The sequence below is a fragment of the Oxyura jamaicensis genome, chromosome 1 (assembly GCF_011077185.1).
Source record: "Oxyura jamaicensis isolate SHBP4307 breed ruddy duck chromosome 1, BPBGC_Ojam_1.0, whole genome shotgun sequence".
Taxonomy (NCBI): domain Eukaryota; kingdom Metazoa; phylum Chordata; class Aves; order Anseriformes; family Anatidae; genus Oxyura; species Oxyura jamaicensis.
In genome coordinates, this window is record NC_048893.1 from 86,170,002 (window position 1) to 86,183,648 (window position 13,647).

The window sequence follows — 13,647 nt, forward strand, 5'->3', positions numbered from 1 at the left end:
CTCCTCTCCTCTCCTCTCCTCTCCTCTCCTCTCCTCTCCTCTCCTCCTCTTTTTCTTTGACATTGCCAAGACCAGTCATACTCTTCCACAGTTAGTGTCCCATTTTACTGTCTGGAACATAGAGATTAGAGAGCACACCGATGGAAGTGTTCATAGAAGAACTATGCAATCAGCGAAGAAATTAGGTTGGAAGGGTCCTCTGGAGGTCCAATTCCCCACTCAGAGCAGGGCTGACTTCCAAGCTGGATCAGGTTACTCAGGGCCTTGTTCAATTAAGTTTTGAAAATCTCCAAGGATGGAGATGCCACAACCTGTCTTGTCAGTCTGATCCAGTGCTTAACAACTCTCCTTGTGAAGAATATAGCAATAAGATAGCAATATAAGTAGATCATGTAAGTGAATGTATGAATATTTAATTAGAATATATAGGTGGAGATCATAGCAATAGGAGGTTTTTATAGGGGAGATAGAGTAGAACAAAAGGATAGCAATATACATAGAGAAATAGGAGCATGTTTCTGGTTTTGCCCATTTTCTGTAACTGACAACAGTAGTCTGATGTTGCAGACTGGAGAAGAAGAACCTCATTTGAGTTTCTTCATAGGCTGTATCCCTTCCTCAGACTTCCTTACGTGGAAGTTTGTGTTTCTTTCAGGTAGCACTGAGGTACAGAGCACGTCCAAACAGCATAAGAGAAATGGAGAGCTGCTGTGGAAAGGTATTGCCTTTAGTGCCAGTCAGTACCATTGCTTTTCTTCCCATCCAGGTGAAGACAAGTCTCCACACTGCAGGATGCTGATGTGGAAAAGTGATGATGCAAGAGCATCTCAATAACACAGTGTCAACCTGAAGAGCTAGATAGAAAATACACAAGTTTGGAAAGGAAGAGTCAGGGGATGATGTGCACAGCCTCACTGGTGTCACTACCTGTAGTTCAAGTAATTCTAACCTATCCCTCTTAATGAGTTTTGGGAGGTAGACACAAGATCAGCCTTATCACGATAACATAAAGCTCAGCTTCGGTCCGTGCTTGGTCTAACAAAACACGCTGGCTGTACTAGCAACCAAAAGGCAGTGCTTGCTCAGACTGAGCCCCTAACCTGAAAATAACAGTACTGTCCTGCCCACGGAAAGCAGCTCTGTGTGTGGACGGAGTTGGAGTGGAAGGCCATACTCTGAGTGTTCAACTTCAGCTAACTCTGGGCTGAAATATGGGAGCTCAGCTTCCAGACACAACCAGAGTCTAACTGACTATGTATATCGTTTGCTGCCTGGACAAAAGCCATGCTATTTGAAAGCTTCTTGGGTAGCAATGCTGTAAAAAAAACCACTGATTTATACACACTGCAGTATCCAGCACGTGCTGGGTGCACATGGAAAAGTCATGGGGTCAGGACATGCGACGTGTGAGGGCGTACAATGGAAGTTACCAGAGGTAGTATGCCAAGGAGCCACACAGACTGCTATGAACAGAACATATGCAGTCTGTGCACTTTAAATTATACATGCTCACGTGCAAGCTATACATCTCATGTATCCTCCTCTATGTAGCAAGACGTGGATCATGGTGACAGGATGGGGAACAGACTGAGGGATGCCAGAGCTTGTAGTGATGAGATGTTCTGTTTACTCTTCAGGAAAAATATGTTTTTAAATACTTTGATTTTCCTTCTGTTTAAGATAGAGTTCATTGGTTCAGCCCTTACCTATACCGTTAAAACTTTTAAGTAAGGTCCATTTTGTCATCTCTTATTTGTTTTAATTTAAATCCAATTAGACTTTGGCCTGGCTTATTTTGAGCATATTGATTATATATGTGGAGAATGCAACAGGCTGTGCCCTCAGTCCATGCCTCAGCGTGTCTGCTGTGGGGATTTTTAACCCCAGTAATCCAAAACAAACGCATCTGGGCTGCCAGCACTCCCAGGGTGAGCAGTGTTGCCCATGGTCACCTTTGGTTCCCCTGAAAACCACCCCTGCAACACCCGAAAGCAGTCCTTCTGGACAAGAGGGAGCATATGGGGGAGTTTTGGCCTCTGCAGGGGGTTCCACCGCTGTGTGCACACTGGTCCTTCCTCCTGTTGTGCCTTTTTCCTTTTTGTTGTTGTTTTTTTAACTCCCCACTTTTTCTTCACCATGTGGGTTGTTAGTGAAAAGAGGGGAGCAGGGGGACGAAAGGGGCGAGGGGTGGGGGCGTCGTCGTGATTTGTTTTATTTCTGTCAGGCCCGTTTAACTTTTGTTTTCTTCTTCTCCCTCCCACACCCGCCGAGCTTTCAGTCGCGGCCGAGGTGACACCTCCGAGGCCACGGCAGCCCGGCCGGGCCTGGGCGGCTGCTGCCCCCCGACGGCGACCGCCAGGAAATGGCGGCGGGCCCGGGCCCTGCCCCCGGCCGGGCGTGCCGCCCTTATATAACGCCTTTATGTAAGCGGGCCGGGCCTGTGCTCGGCCCGGCGGGCGTCCCGCTGTCCCCCGTTGTCCCTGTAAGGCCGGGTCGTCTCAAAATTGAGCCAGAGGCCCTGCCAGGTCTCAAAAAATCACGTTTTTCAGTGTGTCGGCTGCAAGCTGTCCCAGGTGGACGCACACCCTGCGGGGAGCCTTTCCCATGCTGGCAATGGCTGCTGGCTTGTGCCTTCACACAGAAGACCTGTCTCCATCAAGAGGAGCTCTGTCACCAGCATGGACCCAGACAAAAAGTGGTGGATGCCAGGCTGCACTACCATGGCCCCAGCAGCACCCCGTGCCAAATACTTATCTGGGTGCTGTTGGCCACATCCTACACCAGGCCAGCAGTGCTCCCCGCTAGAGGCTGTGTCCCAAGGTCCCCCCAGCAGCTACTTGCCTCAAGGGAGCATCAGAAGTGTGGCTCTCAAGTCTAAAATAGAAAAGAAGCAATGAGGAGATCCAGGTTCTTGCCTGCCTGTACAGAGGACTTGCTGTATGATCAAAGTCCATCAGGTCTCGGTTTCCCCTTTTGTGTGATGAGTAATCACAACCTGCTTAACACTCTTTAATCCCTCGTGTCTACAGAATGCCACGAGGTTCTGGGTAGATGGAGGCATTGAGGATTTGCTTGCATCGTGCATGTACTCTGTTGTTTCAGGCTCCAAATCCTAATGCTTTACTTAGATGACCTCTCATATCAAAATTACTTCACTGCTTTTCTCTACAAAACAAGTCTTTGCCTGATTTGCGCTGAACTGGAAACTTGCATATTTTTTGCTTTTCAAACAAATCTATTGCATTCCTGTATAACTTTCTGTTCAGAATGCTCCAGCCTTAGTTAGTATTTGTCAAATGGAGCTTTGACTGTCTAAGCCACTGGGACTAGTTTCGTTTTATATGTCATCAGTAGGGGCAGAATGAGGAGCTTCGTTCTTGGCCTGTTTGCTGTAATACAGTCTCAGGGACATTGCATCAGAGTCAAAACAAGGAGCAGCTTGTTTCCAAACAAGAAGCATGGAGGAGAGTCTTCTCTGCCTCCCTCCCTGTAAGGGAAAAGAGGAGGGGGGGGGGGGGAGAAAGTTATCTTTAACAGATTCTAAAAATGCCTTTTCCCAAATATGCAGTCAGTCCCTTCAAAGGTCTCTTTGTTTATTTTCAGGAAGAAACCCAAGACAGCTGAAAACCAGAAGGCGTCTGAGGAGAATGAGATTACTCAGACGGGTGCATGCAGCGCCAAGCCGGGCCTTCCCTGCCTGAACCTTGAAGCTGTTCCGTCTCTGAGCCCGGCCCTCATCCACTCACCACATTCACCAACAAACCTGCACGCACACACAGGGTCATCTGATTGTGAGTACACCAACGCACTGCTGGGTTGCACCAGGGTTCTTGAAAAGATGTTCCTTACTGCAGACCAGGTTTTCCAGCCAGTTGGATGTTCTTTCCATAATGGCACAAGCATGACTTCCTCAGGGTTTACCTTTTCCCTTTTTGGGGAATTATCCCTAAAACAGTGTTTTGTGTTGTGGTCATGATAATGCAGCCAGACAGAGGAAGATGAGAGCACGTTGGCTGTTCCTACTTCTTATGAAGTAAAAAGAGAAAACCCCCTGAGCGTGCCTCCTTCCAGCTAGAACTGTAGTTACTCCTCTTTAGGTAGTCATATGCTTCTCATTACCCAAGCATATCTACTGGCTGGGAGTTTCTGCCTGTACTGGTGTCCAGTGGGAGAAAACAAGTGTCTGGCTCTAACGCTCTGGCTTGTAAAGGATTTCCACCAAGACAGGGAGGAGTGCTTCTGTAGAGGGGTTCATATTCAGCATGTGAGGGGTCTGGAAGACCTTTGTAAACTTGTGTGCTTGTAGCAGCCTAAGACCCTTATTTTCAGTGCATTCACTTTCAGATTACTCAGCATGGGTTAACTTTTAAAGGATATTAACTTTTAAAGGACATGTAGAATTGAAAATCTTGCCCCCCCCCCCCCCCCCCACACTCAAAAAAAAAAAAAGAGAGAGAGAGAAATGATTAAAACTATGCTTTAGAAGGTCAGCACTTACCCTGTCAAGTCTTCAAAACAACATCATTTCATAGTGGTCCCTACCTGAAACTCTCTTGGGCAGGAACACAGGGTGATGTCAATATCATCATTCACTAGTTGTATAAAATATATCTTACCTCTTTTGTGGTGGTTTTAGGATGTTGTAAACTTACAAGGGGGAAAAAAGGAGGAAGAAAGATGATGGTGCCAGGTTTCAAGAGCTCAGAAGCCAACCAGACTTTGCAAAGGCCTATAAAAAAAATCAGGGCATGACAATAAAAAAAAATCAGATTAAAAAGTATGTATATTCTTTTCTTTTCTTAATTTAAAAATCCTGCCTCAGGGCCAAACTTGGAAGCAGCTGGGTTATAGGGCTCATCACTATCAAAATCACTTTAGCTGCAATTCATTCCTGCTGGCTTCTGACTGTATTCATTATGAGCTTCTTCTAGAGATCTTGGTTTTAATAGAGCTGATAAAAACATTGGGGAGACTTTCCTAAATCTCACCTGGTGATTTGGGGAGAAGAAAGAGATGTGAAACAATTGAGCAGCAGGCAGCATGCTATTTAGTATATGTAAGAATTCTCTTCAAATTGGAGATGTCAGACTCTTTGTTAAAACCAGGGTACAGTTTTGTCTTGTAATGTTTTCTGAAAACAAAAAGCTTGTGAAAAGATGCAAAAATGAGCAGAACAACACAAAAAAAAAAAAAATCTTTATTTTCAAACAAAGAATCTCTTTATCCCATTCACAAAGATGAAAGAGTTCATTAGTAAATGGGATTTGAAACCTCACACTGATGTTTTTTGACAGTACAAATAGAAACCCATGAAAGCAACCTTAGGACAGAGGCCAGCAGGGATTGTAGGGAACTCAGAGAATGACCTCCTGCTTTTGCTTTCTGAGGTGGCCAAGTTCAGGGGTGAGGAATACTGGCCGAGGGCACCATGGGGAGGTGGAGCCTACAGCTCTTCATGCTCTACCTGTTCTATGGACAAACTGTCTTTTACAACCCAAAGGTTTTAATGTCCCCAGTTCACCTTCACTCCTACTAAATTCACAGTACCAATATGAATGAAAAACTTCAAACCTGGAATAGATGCTCCTTTCACAGGGAAGTCAGTTTTTCAGAAAGTTTAATAATATTTTAAGCATTAATACTCTCCTATTTCAGTAGCTGTTGAAATTTAGTTCCCAAAATACAGTTAGAGTCCTTATCATTCAACAAATGATAAAGCCTCTTGTGGTGTTGATCTCTGTTAGTTGATTCCTTGTGCTTTGAAACCAATGGATAAACTTCCATTATTTATGCTGGTTTATAACCTTCATCAGGCTGTATTAGTTTGGGGCAGTATGCATATAATTAGTGTTTGGCACGCTCTTGCAAAATAGCAATGCCAGTTTCTCACATGAAGACAAAATAAGGCATGATGAATTTATGTCTGCATATTTACTACAGCTATCTACCTCGTTATGTATTTGTGCTTTTTTTTTTTTTTAATGTTGCCTCTGTTTCTTCTGCTAGAACATATTAATTGACCCAAGAGATTAGTATTTGTAGCTCCCAACATTTAAAAATGTGTTTCCCTGTCATTATAAACTTTCTCCTTACCTCTGTCCTTCCCTGCCTTTCCCCTCACACTAGAACCCCTCCCTTTGCCCTTCTCTTCCCCTCAGAACTATGTGGCCACATCTCTTTTTTGCCCTCAGCTTTTGGGCCTGTGATGATGTCTTTCTTCTTTGGGCCAGCAGCACCTCCAGTCCTTCTCTTTGCCTTCTAGCCACTATAGGATTGCTTCTACTCCTTTGCCCAGACCACCATGCAGCCTCTACCCTTGTGACTGGGCAGACTACATTTCATTTTCTAAAGGGCATTTTTCATCCTGGTGGGGTAGGATGATAAGTACTCTATTTAGAAACTAGGATTAGACAAGACGTTTGAGAGGAATTGTCTCATGCAAAATATTAGAAACACCCTGAAAGGGTCGGCATGTAGGGTGTTTCCATTCTTGGAAAAATGTACTGATGTACAGATGGCTCCATAAGCCCTCATTCATGTATCTGGAAAAAAGACTTGGATTTTATGGGCCACCTATTCAAATCAGTTTGAAATCTTCACTGACCATTTTGCATGCACAATCACTAGTGCTTGGCAGAAAACACCACCACATATTTATTATGAGAAATATTCATAAGCCAATTTACTTTAAAAAATCAGGGTGCTTTTGGAATGATTCACATCAAAATACTTTTTCCAAGCATAGGAAATAAAAGCTCCATGATAGCCATCTGCTTCTTGCCTGTAAAAGGCAGAGGTGAAGAAAGCCTAAGCAATAGTCTGAATGCCAGTCTTACTGAAATGAGTACCTAGTGGGGAAAAAAAAAAATCTGAGTGAAGTCATATGTGACAACTTAATTTAGGGCTTAATGTAGTATATTCTACCTGCTGCTTCTGGTGCTGCTTATTCACAATGAAACTGAATTGCTTCTGACTGTTGTAGGACTTTGGATTTGAACATTATGATGTATTTCCAGTGCAGGTTTATCTTTGAAGCAAAATCCAGAACTTAGGACATGTTGTGTCCAGTTCTCATCTTTTTCAGTCTTGGAAAATGCGAGCTCATGCCATGCAATTGGAGAAAGAGGTTAGAGAAAGAGGTGCTTCCTGAGGTAACTGTTTTCATGTAGGGCTTGGCAAATAGAAAGCACCACTTTGAATTAATTTGGAATTAAATCATAGAGTGAGTTGATAGAGCTCCAAACACCTCTAGCTACTCAGCTGTCACAAACAGATGTAGCTTCTTACTCAGAAGAAAGGTGTTTGTGCAAAAGACTACAAAGCCAAGTATGGAGGCACAGGTTCTGGAAAGGTTACAGAGAAGCTAGGTAAAGTATATGAGATTGGTGCTGTTTGCAACTTTCCACACACTTTTTTGTTTAGGGACAGAGGACGCATTAAGTTGGTAGTAGATTTGAAGGCTGAACTCCCTCAGGTAAAGCTTCTAAAGATTTTGCTAGGAGGAAAGGAAGTCATCAGGACTTTGCTCTGTTTAAACTGATTTGGTCTGTATAGGCCACTTATTTCAGGAGGCCTTTAGAAAGCATATATCAGTATATATGTTTTGCAAGTGCCAAGAGATAAGATAATTTTGGCAGAAACTTCCACAAGTGCTAAGAGATACAATCAGACAAAAACTTCATTCAGGCTCTGATGTATGCATCTTAACAGATGTGTCCAAACTTAAAGGAATCCCACGGGAAAAGAGCAACTGAATCTCTTTGTCTCTATTGATAGCTAAAAGAGTTATTCTTAGACATCGGATGGTCCATCTGTGTAGGAATTTGTTCCAGACAAGAGAAAAGCTACATCTTAGCAAAGAGTTTCCATGGGACTGGGAGGCAGGTTGGAAAATTATTGGAAAAACTGCTGGAGCAAATTTTGTGATTTTAAAGAACACAGAATTCTTAGAGACCTCAGACTGATACGGAATGAAAGTTGCAAAGAAAACTGAGGCATGGATAACTTTTTAAAAATCCATGGAATCCATTGGCAAGTTGTTGTGATGGGGAGGACTTTTATAAGTAATGTTTTAACAAGGGGCCAGAGAGTTCTTATGTATTAAATACTATGCATTTTATAAGCACTTCTGGTGATGGACCAGATCTGAACTGTTTGTCCATATGTCCTCATGTGATGTGGCTGACTTGGTCCAATGCCAGCATTTTTTAACTTTCACAGGATGGGAAATTTGAGGTTGGCTGTTCTCTTTTTCTAAATTCTGCTTTTTGTAGCTTGCTAGCCTTCCAGCATAATGGGGAAAGGCAGAGAGGGAACCTCAAGAAGTTCCTAAACTCCACAGAGCATTGAGAGTGGGTGTAAAAATCCAGCTTTTATTTTTCTTGAGCAGCTAGAGGGATCGTCCATTCCCTTCTCATGAATCAACAGGTTTGATTTGCCCATGGCTAATGCAGAGACTAGATGGATCCTAAAGTGGTTTGGCCTCATCTTAATGTTTTAGCTTTCCCATGTTTCTCTTTGAGGTTCTGTGGCAGGCAAAGAATGGTTATATGCCCTTACGGTCTTCCCTCTTTGCCTCTGGAAATGTGTGATTATGATTCCCTAAGAACTGCTCTGGAGCTTTGAAACAATTTCTACTCTGAGGGGAGAAGGAGAGTCCTGATTCTACGAGTTTCCTTGTTTTCAGTGGCAGGCAGTACATTAATTGTCATTTCATCTGTATTTTTGTTAATCTCTGTGTGTTATCTATGCCTTAGCTAGAGCTGAATATTTTTAGGTTGTTTTTGGTGACCTAAGAAAGGATGTATGTTTAGATAACCTATTGTAGACAATATAATAATGGTATGAGCTTTTCTGAAGGAAGCTAAGCTGAAAGCAAGGACATCCATAGTTCTCAAACACTGAGCTCACGAGAGGTAGCTATATGTTTATCTTGCAGAACATTCAGAATTCTGCTTAGTAAATACTTCGCTTTTCAAGTCATAGATGGCTTCTGCATCCTGTAGGTTTTTTATTTCTGTTTGCAATATATTCAAAGTAGCATCAGGCAGGAATGACTTGCGTTATCATTGAAGCAGATGTATGTTGTTTGAATTGTTTAGAGCCAGAAGTAAGGACAAGTAAAGGTATGTAAAACTATACGCTGAGCTCGCCCTGCCTCTCTTGAAAAAGCTGTCACAACCCACTGAAGAAGTGGTGCTGTATAATGTTGTACTACTGATAGGAACTGGTCTCTGTATTCCTAATCAGTACACTAAGTGAGTTTTGTCAGGTTGGTCTCTCGGGCTTTTCTTCTCATGAGAAATGACTAATAACATATGGTACTTCAGTTATGAAGTCAGTGAGTATGTTTTCAGGAGCAACTGTGTGACTTTGGAGCCTAAGTTTTACTGATGCATAAATCACATGTATAAGTCACATAGAAGCTTTTTGAAATTTGTCTAATTATCTTAAATGTTGATTCTCTTATTTGATGACACTGTAATACTGGCTTGTGCTATTCAAGGCTTCTCTTAGTGGTCACCACTTAGAGAACTGTAAGCAATAACATGCATAATTTCAGCTTTGGTTTGAAAAAGCCGTGCAAGCTTCCAGCCTTCATGATTTCAGGGGAGAACCTGAAGATATGTCCCCAGCATGTCTATTATTTCTAAGTATCAGGGAAGATAAAAAGAAGCATATTACTCTTTAAAATTCCATAGTTTTCATTCTTAAGATTGTGAGGTGACCAGGTGGATAATACCATGGTATCTCCATTTCTAACTCATGCTGCAGCCACTTGGACATACTGTCACTGTCAAGTAAAACATATGTAGCGTGTTTCTGAGTTTACCTGCTCATGTCTTCAGTCTGCCCCCCACTGATTTTCATTGCCATTCTTTAAGTTATGAGTCTTCTATAAATCCTTCCTTTATGTATTACATGACTGTTTCAACCATTTCACTCATGAAAAGAGTGAATAATGAAAACTATAAAACTCCTAAGTGTTTATCACTGTTTATTACGACATTCTAATACTCCTTCGTTGTTTGGGGTTTCTGGTAGGTTGGGTGGTCTGGATTTTTTTATATTATTTATTTATTTATTTTTCTATCTTAGTTTTATTTTTTCAGTAACAATCTCCAGGCAGTGCTTTCTTCTTCACCTTCTTGAGGTAGCTTTCCTTCTCCCGTCATCCTTCATTCTGAAAATTAAAGAAAAAAAAGCAAATTCCACTGGATAATTTCTGTAACTTCTTGGATTACCTTTTTTGCTTTCATAGATCAGTAGTCTAGCTAACCTACTGAGTCTGCTTCTTGCCTATTTAATCTATCAATCCACGTAACCTAATGCTCTTCTTAGGTACCAGTCATTGCCCTGTATGCTTTCTTTGTTTGATATGTTTAAAGAATATCTTATTACGATATCAGTCTTTATACTTTTAGCTGTTTTTTTCCTTACGCTTCCTCTTCATCCTGCCTAATCTTTGTTTTACATCGAGCATGCAACAGTTTATGCTCTGTTCTATTAGTGTTACTTGGGCATGATATCGGTGTTGGGAAGGATACGTTTTCAGCTCTGGTGAACTCTTATACCTTGTTATTTAACCATTGTAGTGTTTCTCTCTTCTTCCTTATTTTTGTTGTTGTTGTTGTCCTTAGATACGAATTCTAATAAAGTATTATTAAGGCCACCTCCCTGTTGAACTTAAAGATTTTAATTCCTTATCTTTTCCTTTCAGACTCTTTCTGACTAATTTCCTCTTGTTTGGGGGGTTTGTTTTTGTTTTGTTTTGTTTTCTGCTAGTTCTCCCTCCTGAAGTTGCACATGCCCATACCACCTTTTTATATAAGCTGCTCAAAGGATATGAAGCATAATCATGTTGATCATTACCATTTCATGTTTTAAGCATGCATGCAGCTTCTGTTGTCTCCTCAGTCCTAAGCCAAATGTACTATTTCCCTGCTATGGCCTGCAGAAGGACGCTTTATGTAGCAGAGTCAAACACAAAAGATTTTCATACACTTGACAGGTGACTCTTCCTTGGAGAAAGTTAAAACAGCTACATCTATATCTTCTTTTGTCCTGCTATGTGTTATTAATACCCTCAGTGCTTACATCTCTCTTGGGTGGTTCTTTGCGTTCTATAAGAAGACACCTTCCATGCTTTGGGAAGCATTGAGTGGTGCATTAATTGCCTGGTTTGTTGCAACCACACAACTCCAAAGTTACAGATGTAAAAATAGACTTGGTCACCTTCTGTTCCTTTTCATCACTGATCTGTTTAGCACTGCAGCTTTTTGGTCTTTTCATCTCAGCTTATGTGGTGAAGTCTTAACATGGTCCTGGGAGAGAACCTGAAACATTAAGCAAGATACTGTTTAATACCACCTACTAATGTCTATTAAGTGTACTAGGGGATGCTGGGGAATGAACTCCCGCTAAACTCCTTCATTTCTATCATGGCATTTGTCCTGGCAGGCTGCTGTACAATGAAACATGACAATGTGGTCTTGCTGGCCTTGTGCATTTGGGTTCCAGAGTACACCAAGTGTGATTGTTTCTAAAGAGAATGCCATTGCACCATCTTTTTATTTATGCCTTCTATGCTTTTTTTCATTGTCCATGGAGTCATTTAGAAGGCTAAAATAACATGAGATCTAGATTTACGTCTCCACCACTCAGGAACTGGAATATAAAGAGAATTCAAGATCTCTAGTTAATCTGTCAGCACAAATAGCTCCTTGAGGAATTAACTGTGACTACGGAAAGAAAATAAAAAGTAAACAAATCCTAGAACCCCTACTCATCCCAGCTTTGTTGTATTAAACACTGAAAGGATCTCTGCCCGGTTGGGATGCTCAAGATATACTCCATATCAATCTGTGACATGTGGTGAAATGCTTCTTCTTGAAAACCCACAAGAGAGAAGTAGTATAAATTAAGAGTAATCTCACAACAGCTATTTTGGAGTTCTTACCAGTGAAAATGTAAGTGTAGCAATATTGTGTATCTATTAAAAATCTTGAAAGGCTCTTTATAACTAGATGATAGGAGTGATAACGTGTAATTTATTGATGTTACACAGAGAAAAAAAAAAAAGTAGCAATTTTTGTGTGAAAAGGGGTATGATAGAGGAAATAAAAACAGAGCAAGGGACTTCTCCCCACAGCTTCATGCCTGTGTGTGCAACCACATCAACTTTAACAAAAATACCTTGTGCTTTGATTCTATGTAGTGCTTCAAAACAGGGCATAGCCCTCCCTGTATTCAAAAGTAAAACTCCCAGATGTTATCACTCATGTCTTTTGGCTGAGCAAAGGGTAGACTGTGCCCGAAGGCACACCTGTGAAATAACTCTTAAGTACTACAGTAGTATCACCTGTTTGTATCACCTGTATGCATGCATATACATGCAATTCCTGGGCCTTTTCCCTGCAAAGAAAAAAAAAAAAAAAAAAAGTGTCAGAAGCAGCAATGTGCATTTAATGCTACAGATGCATCTAATGATATCAAGTCTTCCATGAATGCTATCTTCTTGTTTAGTACTGTCACTTGTTAGTGTAGAGCACTCTGTCATGTATTTTTCTTCCTATCAGAACTAAGCAGGTAGGTTTGGAATATGCCTGGTCCCAGGGATTGAAGAGGTCTCAATGAGGACAGAAATTTTTCCTGTGGCCTTCAGCATCATTGACGTGAGCTTGCTTATACTGTTTATCACTGATACTTAAAACTGAATCAGAAGCAGGCCTGAACACTCACCCCCTAAACTCAAAATAAAGAAGCCACAGTCTAGCACAGTATGAATATCTGCCTCACAATATTTCTAAGTTGAGATATTCACCAAAGTACCCAGTTGTATTAGTTAACAATTACCCTTTCACTAACAGATAAAAAGGATAAATGGAAAAAATAACCAAATAAAATCTAGCATTTTCACATGATAGCTTTCCTTTACCCAGAACTGAGACACAGCCACTGGAAGAGATAAAAGAATTCTTTTCCCAGTCCTGAGGATTGGCATTTACAGCTTCTCATCCATTCCTTTTTTCTCCCATCAACCACTATTTCTGTGACCAGAACAAAATCTCCCGCTTCTAAAGACCTTTCTCTGGAAACACATAGGGTATAAGCACTGCTCTTCCACAGACTGCAGCTCTCCCATGAAAGCCAACCATTTCTGACTGCACCCTTTTCCTAACAGACTGCTACAACCACTCCCCTAGAGGATTCTAGCTTGAATAGAAATCTTCTAAACAGGTAATTATCTTAAGAGGTTTTAATCTATATTTTCCTTTTAACCAAAGCCCATAGGCTTTTAGTCTTACTGTATTTAACCACACTCAAACTGATAAGCTTTTTCTCCTTGTCTTGCTGCCTGGGGGAAAACCTAACAATACAGGGCAAATCTGAAGAGTTCATGGAATAGCAATTGTTTCTTTTGGAGACACGTTTTAATGTATTTGCACCTATTATCCCTCTAATTCATTCCTCCTCCACACTCAGCTCCCACCCCCAACCCCAGCCCTTTCTCCTCCCTGAACAAGATTTCTGAGAGGACATAAACATGCACGATCCAACACAGTGAGATGACCAAAAGGAATCCCTGTTCACTTTTCATGCAGGTTTGCAATGTGAAATATGCCATTAAGATTTAAACAAAAGCCC

The 13,647-nt window shown here is 41.4% G+C and overlaps 1 protein-coding gene across 26 annotated transcripts in view; it reads left to right on the forward strand.

The window, feature by feature from the left end:
- Positions 1–13,647, forward strand: part of ZBTB20 (zinc finger and BTB domain containing 20) — a 458,760-nt gene that overhangs the window by 423,565 nt on the left and 21,548 nt on the right. For 25 of the 26 annotated variants that reach the window (XM_035314837.1, XM_035314836.1, XM_035314845.1 and 22 more), the window contains one exon: positions 3,604–3,791. The gene's annotated coding sequence lies outside the window, so the exon portion shown is untranslated. Of the gene's footprint in view, positions 1–3,603; positions 3,792–10,948; positions 13,240–13,647 lie in introns of those variants that run through there. The other variant, XM_035314862.1, reaches the window with a different exon arrangement.